At 32.6% G+C, this 11,453-nt stretch overlaps 1 pseudogene; it reads right to left on the bottom strand.

Moving 5' to 3' along the window:
• Positions 1-2,599: 2,599 nt before the first annotated feature.
• Positions 2,600-4,005, bottom strand: LOC145595671 (protein PIN-LIKES 2 pseudogene; annotated as a pseudogene).
• Between the last annotated feature and the right edge of the window lie 7,448 nt (positions 4,006-11,453).

The raw sequence follows: 11,453 nt of genomic DNA on the forward strand, positions 1-11,453 counted from the left end.
AGAGATAATCAATACAATAAATTGTTCCAAAAACATAATAAGTTGACATTTAAAGAAACCCCATGTCACCAACAAAGCTACTAAAATAACTCATTCACATAATTAATCTCATAATCCAGAATTTCTGGGAAACAGGAATAAAAACAGAACAAACCCAGAAAAATCAAAGAACCCACCTTTGAAATTGATTGATGAAGAAGGAAGGAGAAGATTAATGGCATGCAAGAGCATAATAAAGGAAGAGAAGAGAGAAAATAAGACTTACAAGCGATGATTTCTTGATATAGTTATCTTTAAATTATGTTAAACAAACCAAAAAAGCAAGGTATTGTTTGGATTTTGTTATCTATACTCCATCTTTCCTTAAATAGTAGTTTTCTTTTCTTTGCCCAGAAATTACTATTCCTACAATCTTCATCTTCTTCTTCGTGTTGTTCTTGTTATTATGTTAAATAATAAGAGTGTACAAAAACCAGAAAAATGAAAAAAGTAAGGCATTATTTGAGTAACGAATCTTTCTATAATTGTGTTATTGCAATTGTTTTCTGAATAAAGTTGGATTTAAAGCAACGGAATTTGGGGGAATTCTGTAATAATAGAATTTGTGATTGGAATTCTCATTGCGCACGGTTCCAAGCCTGTCACCAAGTGTGGTGTGGAGTATGTGGACGGTTTGCTTCCTCCAATTTTTGGGCTTTCATTGGTTTGATCTTGTCTTTTAAGGTCAATTAGCCCAATTCGATTCAAGTTGCTATCCGTTTGAAAATAATAGTCACATACTTATATATTGTTGATGTCAAATTTTGATCTATTCAGTAATTTTTTTGCCCTGTTTGGTAATTAGCGATTAGCTAGTTAATATAGCTGATTGTATTAACTGGTTTGACTAGCTGGTTATATTAGATATTTTGACTAGCTGGTTGTAAATAGTTGATTGTGTCAAAGTTTTTGATAGAGACCTGTTTATTGTTAGGTGTTAAGCTCTTATAAAGAGTTTTTTTATAAAAGAGCTTTTTGATCCTATAAAGCTCTTTTAATTAGCTATTTATCAAACAATAAAATTAGTTTTTAAAATAGTCAAACCTCTATAGTGTTCAATAAGCTAAAAGCTTTTCAAAAATCTCTTTATTAAACACGGCCTTTATCTACATTTGTTAACTAGCTTAGCTCGCATTTAGTTGAAGTTGATTGTTGGTTGAACGGAGTTGAAATAGTACGAGTACAATTATCATGCGCAATTAATTTTATTCGTTTCAACATGCATATAAATGTGGCGTGTTATATTTATAACATTTACTAAAATGTGTGGATGTCAACTAGATTAGTTGGTAAAAATCTTGGAGGATTATATCTAAAACCTTGATCAAATTAAATTTACATTAGTTTTACCAACTTCAAAGATTAAAAAAAATTAGCTACAATACAGTTGGACTAATAACATCAAATCGAGGAAATATAATCTTCTTTATTCCAATACAAGATGATCAACAACAAACCATGGATATTTATAAAAGCAGATCATGTTTAGTTGCTCAACACTCCCAAAAGCAATACGCATTGATTGAATACATCCATAATAAAGGTTTTGTTTTGTGCGCTTCTTACTTTTTCCAAAATGATTTGGAATCGTCATTTTCAAGCCAAATCTTATGTGACAAATCATACGAAGTATAAAACTAGATGAAGCTCGTGCATCTGCGATGCACGGACCGATCTATTTTTTTTTTAAAAAATATTTTTCATATTTATGTGATTACATTTGTCATTTTATTAGTTGTACGTAATATATCATTTTCTCCGTATTTGTTTTAATATACTCCCTCCGTTCCACAATGATGTTCCTATTTGGAATCTTTAACTTTTTAAAAATAAGAGAGAATTTTCTAAAAATCTCTTAATTTATAAGAACAAATATAGTCATGTGGAATCTAGTTTGATTTGTCTTAATGAGTAGATTATTATTATCTAACTTTTATAATTTTTGCTAGTGTGAAATTAAAGATATTTACGGTCAAAAATGGATCAAAACTTGCATCGATTTTCGTAAACAGGAACATCATTTTGAAACAGAGGGAGTATTAGATAAAATTCTTAATCTCAAAAGATAATATTTTGTATTTAATTAATGTAACTATTAAAATCTCATTGGTCAATTATGCTTATGTGACACTTGAATTATTTATTGGATATAACTATAATTTATAATCCGCACGTTAATTTATCTTACGTGGCATAATCCTATTGTAGCGTTTTAAAAATATTAATCCTATGTGGCCCTCTAATAATTTTTAAAAAATAAAAATCCTACGTGGCGCTCTAAAATCTCGGGAAAAAACTCCCCTTTATATATATATATATATATTAGATTAGGACTAATCAAACCCTCAAGTTGCCATCTCCACCATATCAAAGTAGAATCTACTAATGTTTTAAAGAGTAAGCAATGGGAGTGATAATAGCAACTCATTATGGTATTAACAAGTCATATACAATCACCACAAGGCACAACATACATATGCTTTTACAACAAAAGTCACAATTTTAGTCCGTCACTAAGAACCTGTAAGAGATGAGATATTAGAGATATCGGAATTTATATCACACCAATATATTTTTAATATCTATGATCTCCCATATCTCTAATAAAAACCCTTAAGTTAGCGAAGACATGAGAAGAAACTTAAAGAACACGAAAATATACACAGAAATTGAAACAACAGCAAGTACATGCTGCCAGAACAAAAGCGCTGATGCTTCTTGCACTGCAAAACCCCTTAAGCTAGCAATAGCACCAAGTAATATAGCACTAGGTGTAACATAATGCAGCAAAATCACAAACCTATACATTTGATCACCTTCAACCAATAGACCTAACTTATCAGCCAAAATAAGCACTCCAATCCCGGCTAAAGGAAGCACCAAGAGCCTCGCGACAATGATCCCCACAGTAGTTTTTATACCGAGCCTAGACTCCTCTGGACCCTCGGCTAGCATCCCACCCAACACGAGCATAGCAAAGGGCATCATTGCATTCGCCATGAATTGAAAACTATCGGTTATGAAAGAAAGAGGGGCATCCTCACCAAAAACAAACCCTTTAAGCTCAGGCACCATACCAATAATAATGGCTAAGAAAGAAGCAACTATAGGTGGGCTAAGAATGTGCTTAATTGGTGTTTGTTCTGCTACAATCCTGATTTTTCTTACCATTTTTGGCTCTGGAAAACACCTTCTTGATTTAAGATCATCATATTCTCGGCCTTCTTCGAGTGTCCCTAACTCGGGTAGTGATCTAAGGGAATCAAAGAATAAAGAATTAAAGACTCGAGCAACAAAGGGTGTCTTAGAGTAATCAATTTCTTTATCATCCATCCCTGGCCACTCTGCATCATGAAGAAGTGGCATACTTAGCTCATTATCATCGCGAATAATCATATCATATTCCTCATCTTGAATCTCATCTTCAAAATCGGTTTCTTCCACAACCTCATAGTAGTCTAAAGGAGGCTCCATCATATGATAAACAAAGGTATAAACAAGAGCAACAACCACCCATTGAGCAAAAGAAGCATAGGCCACACCATTCTTCTCACAATCTTTTCCAAAGGGATGATTCTTTGAATGACAAACCGAGGTTATAATAGCTATAGGAAGATTTCCCATGTTCCCTAACGCGGTCATGATCACAGTAAACCGGACATATTCAGGTGGAGGGCGGCATATGATGGTTACAAGGTACCCTAAGAACGAGCCTATAACGATTGAGAGAACGACATTTAAAGGGATGAACCACCAAAGGGTGAAGTTCTTAAAGGTGATAGATTGGCCTAAATTGGTGAAAATCAAACAGGGCAAAAATAGGACAAATACAAGCTTGCTTAGGAGCTTAAATGTAGCTCTTGGTACTAGTTTGGCTTTCGGATGTGCTAAAAGAACACCAATTAAGGTTAAGGTGATAAGCTTTAGTAATGGTATTATAGCACTATATAAACTCTCATTTTTCATCTTTTCTTGATATACCAAAGAAACAATGGTTCAGCCTTCTTAGAATTTATTACAAAAATTTCGAAACGACCAAGTTTCCTACAACAAAGAGAATTTTAAAGGGAGAACCAAAAAAATACAAAAGTATCAGATTATCAGGGCATACATTATGCTCAGCAAGTTAAGCTAAGTTTGAAGATGATAATAAGCAACATTTTTAAGTCAAATGGAATTAAAGTCATTCTGAATAAAAAGGAAATGGACAACAAGTAACATTTATGGACTGCTTCAAATTAAAGTACCAGAGAAATATTCCTAATGCATTTTATTTAACCTTGAAAAGGCTTAGGAATGAATGATAGGACAAATGCATTAAAAAGGGACTTTTAAGCTAAAAGAATTATTCATCACCTCATAAGGTCATAAGTAAGCATATACGACACACTTTTAAGTAAAGATCTTTTATATACAGTAGTTGAATCGTTATCATTTTCAATTCTTTATATCACTCAATTTTAGTAAGGATATAATGGTTAAACCAATCACGAACTCTACCTATCTATATTATTTTTAATATGAAATAATTTTTCCAAATATCTTCGCCTGAAATATTTATTTGCAAACTGGCAGGTTCTAGTATTTTATTTTAAAATACCAATAATTCGAAATTTGAAAGTACTAATTGATTTGTTAAGATAATGGTGGTGCAAGCAAGTCTAATTATACGAAGTATTTATTAGCAGTATGCTGTAGATGTGAATACGTGGCATTTTTATGAGTTTTCCTTTGAATAATAAGATTTATTTATCACCATTTAATTAATTAAAATCAAGTCCGTAAATATAAGGAATATAGTAGCAATAAGAAATATGGCTACAACTTCTAGTTGTATGGGCTTGTGGGCTTTGTCCTAGGCCAAGTTATGTTGTTATAACAATTGAAAGTCCAAACATTCCAAACAAATGATCAGCCCAATGTCCATATTATGAGCTTTTATTAAGTTTTTTGCCTTTTGTGTGTGTGTGTGGGGGGGGGGGGGGGGGTGTGTGTGTGTGTGTGTGTGTGTGTGTGTGTGTGTTAAGAGGCCACAATGACGAGTGATGAAAGTTGATTCTAAAACTCTTCGATAGCGGGAAGAAAGCTCTAACCACCTGATAAATCAATCAGTCTTTTTGATTAAGTTTTAATATAGGTTAAAGAATATTGCACAAACTAGTAGAATGTGTCTAAATAGGAATCTAGTATAAGTTCAACAATAACATAAAATAAATTTTGCACAAACTAAATAATGTACATGAATTATTACAATAAATTGGATCATCTAACAATTAAAATGGAGAAATTCTAGCTGTAATTTCATCTATTATCTCTATAATTTGGGCTGTTAACAGTCCACTCGATAACAAAACACTTAATATACCATAAGCCATGATTCCTAGGGCTAAACTTGGTCTAGAATTCAAAAGAACAAGTTGCAAAAAACCAATTACTCCATGTACACCACCTTGATATTGTATGATATGCTTCTTCTCCCACTCAAACCAATTTGAAGGTACACTAACCTCTTCACCCTTTTCCATCATTTCAAGTTCCTTGATTCGCAATCGAAGCACAATCATATCTTCATCCACCATTCCACCACCACCTCCGGAACCTTGACTTTCCATTCTTTTACACGATATAACATTCGTCGAATAAACATGTTGTTTCTTGCTCGTATGTGTAAAACCTTTTCTCGTCCTAGGAAGTCTGCTTCTTAACAAACCTATCGAGGTGCATGATGGAGAAACAAGAGACAAACTCGAATTCATTGATTTCGTAACACTTGGTGTACAAGAGGATGCTTGAAATAGGCTATTTATCTCCATAATTATGTAACTTGAAGGATTTTAACCAAAAAAAATGGTTTGCAAACAAATATAGAAAAAATAGTTTGTGTATAAATGATTAAATGATAATGAATTACGTTGTTGATATATGATGGTATATATATAGTGAATTACCGTGTAAGTGCAAATTGAAATATAAAAGACTAGGAAAGCGCGTGTAATTCGTTTGAACTGTTAAATAAAATTGGATTATTCTGCAATTTGCGTGTTTAACTGTTTAAATGTTTTGTGATTGTATTCTAGATGCATTTTTCAGCCGCACTTCATACTATTCTTAATTTAGAAGCTACTAATATCAAACAATAATAATTGGAGCATTTAATTTGGACGTCCTTAGGATATAAGAATAAATCCTCTATAGTCTATACATGTCTTGTCATGAAATTTCTTCTAATTTTCCACTATTTGTAACGTGTTTTCTTGACCCCATAAAAAAATATAGTTTTTAATCCTATTATGATCGACAATCCTTTCCAAGTTATTACAACGCATTAGGTCATTACATTGTTGAATCTGTATTTAATCTCTTTATCGATCTGGATTTGATTATAAGTTAATTCTCATACAATAACTAATATAACAAGTTTTAAAAAATACTCGATTTGCTAATTACTAACTCTGTATCTCATAATCTAATTAAAAAGTGCTAAATACATTTCATAAAAAAAAAAAAAAAAAATACAGGTTACATTTCATTAAATTAAATAAAGATACTCGGAAAGTTCGATACAACCACGTTGGATACGTAAACACATATCCAAGGGGATCATTTATACATTACTTAGCATCATATCATATCAAGCTAGTAATAATCTAATAATTCTATTTAATAATTAAAAATGATTATTCATCCTTAAATGAAAAGCAAGATACGTGTGCTTTGCTCTCCATTTCAAACAAGCAAGCACCAGTTTCTTTGATCATCCACCAACATCTTTCCCCACAATCTTGTTTATATTTATTGACATTATAAATTTCAAAAGCATGTACCTTTTTATCCCATTCAAATCCACAAAGTATCTCTTGTGTATTATCATTAACTTCAAATTCTTGGTATTTCCCAAACTTTAGGCTTTGTTTTCCATAATCTTGCTCCTTGGATCTACAATGTACTCTTAGCTCCTTCCCTTGGGCTAAAGCGTTTACAACTCGAGCATCACGACGTGGTACGGTGCCTAGCCCTGGTACGACGATTTCTACTGCCTCGCTGATATTAATAATAACATTTAGCATAAGAATTATTAACACAGCATTAACGGTAATGAGGCTGCCTTGTAATTTCACTTGGTTATTGATCATCTTGCTTAGAGTTGTACGTAATGAGACCTTAGGAGGGTTGGTACTTGGTAATTTGGTATTATATAAGCATGGAATTATAAAAATTGTGTAATTTTAGAATGCATGTCATCAAAATTAGTGTGTTTCCTCAGTCAAATATGCTCAGCCTTTGCGTGATTATTTTCGATGATATTCAAGGTTTAAGAAAAGGAAGTATTTAATGGAATTATTTAAGGTATTTTTCAGGCTAATTTGAAGGATAAATAACTAATGATGTTTAGAGAAAGTAGGACGGATTTATAATAAGTTAATAACTAATGATGTCTAGAGAAAATAGGAGGATAAGAAGAAAAATGACGTGGCATGTGGGCTATTGGACTCCAAATATATCCCTTGTAAATTTATTCAAGTGTTGGCTAAGAGCCTAGGAGTGACATTCAAACCTTTAATTTTTAACTCCGTAATAATTTAGGGTTTGTTCTCTTTAGATTATTTTCAATACAATTTAGTTCCTTATATCCTTCTTTTATAAAATATTAAATTTAGTTCAGTTTAGTTCAGACAATCAAAATCGGCTCTTATTCTCTCTGTGTTTATTTTAAGTGTTGCAATATGACTGATGTAGAATTTTAGACAATTTAATTGACTTAAATAAAATATGAAGTAAGTGAGATAGTTTGAGTATTGAAATTGTAAAAGATACATTAATATTTTATTGAAAAATAATGAATATGAGACAAAAAAAAATTACTATGAAAAATAATAACGGTTTTGGGTGGAGACTATGAGAGGTTAGAGATATAATATTAATATGTATGTAGTATTTTGCTAAAAAGTGAAGTGTACTTAAAATTTCATTAAACACGGAAGGAGTAGCTTAGGATTATTGCGTGATTACTTAGATTAGGAGTAATATAAGGGAGTCTAAACCCCAATCAAAATAATCAACAAGTGAGAGTTTGAATAGTTTTTCTATATATCTGGATTTATATCATTATATTGTAAATTATGATGGTTAGTTGAATTAAAGCTAATGCAACTAATGTAGCTTGTAGCTTGTAGCTTGTAGCTTGTAGCTTGTACCTTGTTAAAGGAATTTTAACTACTAAATTATGTAGCCAATGTAGGTTCATAATTAGCGTACGTTACTATTCAAAAAAAAAAAAAAAAAAGCGTACTAAACTTGAAATTCAACTCAATTAAACAAAGTTGATGATACGAAGCCACGAAGGTAGTAGTTCATTATTTTCTCTCATACAACATATACATTATACTAATCAAAGTAGGTAATAATAACATCTAGAGAACAAATCTTTTTATTTGGACTAATCAAACATAAATTAACTACTCCTTAGTTCATTATTTCCTCTCAAACAGCATACGAAGTATAAATTATAGTCCTAATAACCAACTAAGCTAAGCTAACACATGCACCAATTTAACATGACAACTATATCCTCAAATTCTTATGTTCACCATCCCAACCATAGCATTCAGTAAAATCTTCCGTCGAATAATCTAGCAAGCAAAGGTCAGTTTCATTGACATTCCAATAACATTTTTGCCAACACGGTCCAGCATCTCTATTCTCATCATAAATATCAAACCAATGTAATAAATTGTCAAATACAAAACCGCAGAAAAAAAGTGTGCCACCAAATAAATTAGCCCCAAATTTAAACTCATAGAAAGAACTATATGGAATTAGTTTCACCCCAAGGTCGTCATCCTTAGATTTGCAATGAACTTGTAGATCTTGCTTACCTTCTAGCAAGTTAATTATTCGAACATGCACTTTGGGGCGTAGTTGTGCCTCTATTAATTCTGTAAACAACATCAAACTAAGTACGGTTAACATAATTGTACCATTTTTGTAGGCTTGATTCATGTTTATTAAGAGTTTAATGAGAATATATAAATCGGAAGAGGAACGTTTGTATAAATAATGTATAATCCTACCACACCTTTTATAGTCTCTACTCCATCTGAGCCCTAGTGACTTTGGACATACTATTCAACACTAATGGTCTGTTCACATTTACTGATTGGAACTGAACTAAACTAAACTGAACTGAGTTGAAATGGATATTTTATGAAAGAGGGAAATTAGGAGTTGAATTGAACTGAACTGGACTGAACTGATTGGAGCTGAACTGAACTGAACTGAACTGATTGGAGCTGAACTAAACTAAACTGAACTGATTGGAGCCGAACTAAACTGAACTGAACTGAAATTAAGTAAATATGAACAGGCCCTAAATTAATAAAATGTGTTGGTTTTCCAAAATCAAGCAAGAAACTTTACAAAAATGAATGGCTTATCCTATGTTTCAAAACGTTCACATAGACTGAGCAATTGAGAATATGCATATTTACATTATCCATATGAAGATCGGAGAAAATTGTTATGTTCATATCAATGGTAATTTCCAATAATAGAGATTGAAAAATAAATCCTATCCGCCTTTTCCCCCTTTTCTATCTAGGGTTTATGAAGAAGAAGAAGTTTGACTATTTTTTAACCTTTTGTTTTAATTTTCATGATTTTGTTGTTAACTTCAATAAAATTACATCATGCAATGGGAGAGAGTTCCTATAGGGTGGGATTAGTTGAGTACTCCTTTTGTATTAATGAAACGTTTTAATTTTTTGCATTATTCATCTTATTCACTTTGACTAATGTTTGTGATTCATACATAAGAATAAATATATAGTCTTTTGGCCATTGTGGGTACTTGTTGGAATCGTCTCAATGAATAGTTTATTAATATTCAATTTTTATATTTTATTAGTTATTGCTGATTAAATACATTATCAATTAAATTTTTACATTGACATACGTGCATAAAGAAGACATTTCATTTATTCAAACATGGAGGTATTATTTTGTTTTCATTTACTCCCTCCGTCCCCCTTTGATAGTCCCTTATGGGCATTTTTCACTGGAATTAACAAACACAAATAAGAATAGTTAAAATACATTGAAAAAGTAAATTGACATTGGATATACAAAAAGTAGAGAGAGAAAGTAATAAAAGTATATGGGAAAACAAAATTTACATGGGAAATATAACTTTGCACAAGTATTGATGCAAATTGGAGGGAATTTTAGTAAAAAATTAATATTAACGGTTGTTGGAAAAAGCAAATGTGGTGAACATTTTGGGACTAAAATTTGCCCATAAGGAACTATCAAAAGGGGACGGAAGGAGTAAGTATTTGTGGAGTATTGTGAAATTGGTTCTTTGGTAAAAAATTATGCGGGATCACAACAATTATTTTGAACTGTATTGAACTCTATGCACTCCTAGATCGTTGTTCTTTGATTTGCAATGAACTTGCATATATACTTCCTCCGTGTTTTAATAAGTGTTACACTTTGACCTACACATAGTTTTATACAATTTAATTGACTTAAATAAAATAAGAGGTAAGTGGGATAGTTGGAGTTTTAAAAAATTGTAAAAAGAAAGATAGTGGAGTAGTTTATTGAAAAGTAATGAATGTGAGAGGAAAGATATAGTAAAAGAAAGGAAAATTTGGATTTTGGTACCTCGAATATGGGGGTAATTGAATTTTAGTACCCATCTAAAATTTTATTTTAAATTAGTACCTCCAAAAACACAAAACTGTAGATTTCAGTACCTCCGTCCATGTTCCGTTAAGTTTTCCGTTAGTGGGGCCCATTTCTAATTATTTAATAATTTAATTTATTAAAAAAAAAAAGAAAAAACATTTTATAAAAAAAAACTTAAAAAAATAAAAAATAATAATAAAAAAAATAAAAAAAAAATGAAAAATCCCTAACTCTTAACCAGCCACCACCGGCGCCAACCCCCACCGTCGTCACCCATCCCAATTGACACCCTCGACCCACGAAGTCAGCCGGCCGACCTTCCTCGAACCACGAAACCAGCCGTCCGACCACCCTCAGCTCGATCGACCTTCGAAACGAGCCTAATAGTACCCTAACAACCACGGCGCTTTGTGGGTTTTGGTATGGGTGTGGGTTGGGGTTTCGGCAGTTCGGCGACGGTTTTGGGTAAGGGAGAGGAAAACTGCGGCGGTGGTGGGTTGATTTGTTGCTGTCGGCTTCTCGCTGGGCTAGTTTAGGTGGTTCGACGGTGGTTTGGAGTCGGGAGATGACGATGGGGGCTCTCTCGCTGGGCTGATTTGGGTTGGGGTCTGGGTAGTTCGGCGACGGCTTCGGGTCGAGGAGACAACGATGGGGCTGGCTGGGTAGTGGTGGCCACCGTTGCGCTAGGGTTCCGGGGAAGGGGAAAACAGGGAGGGAAAGGGAAA

This window comes from Chenopodium album, chromosome 19 (assembly GCF_948465745.1).
Source record: "Chenopodium album chromosome 19, dcCheAlbu1.1, whole genome shotgun sequence".
In the NCBI taxonomy this organism is placed as follows: domain Eukaryota; kingdom Viridiplantae; phylum Streptophyta; class Magnoliopsida; order Caryophyllales; family Amaranthaceae; genus Chenopodium; species Chenopodium album.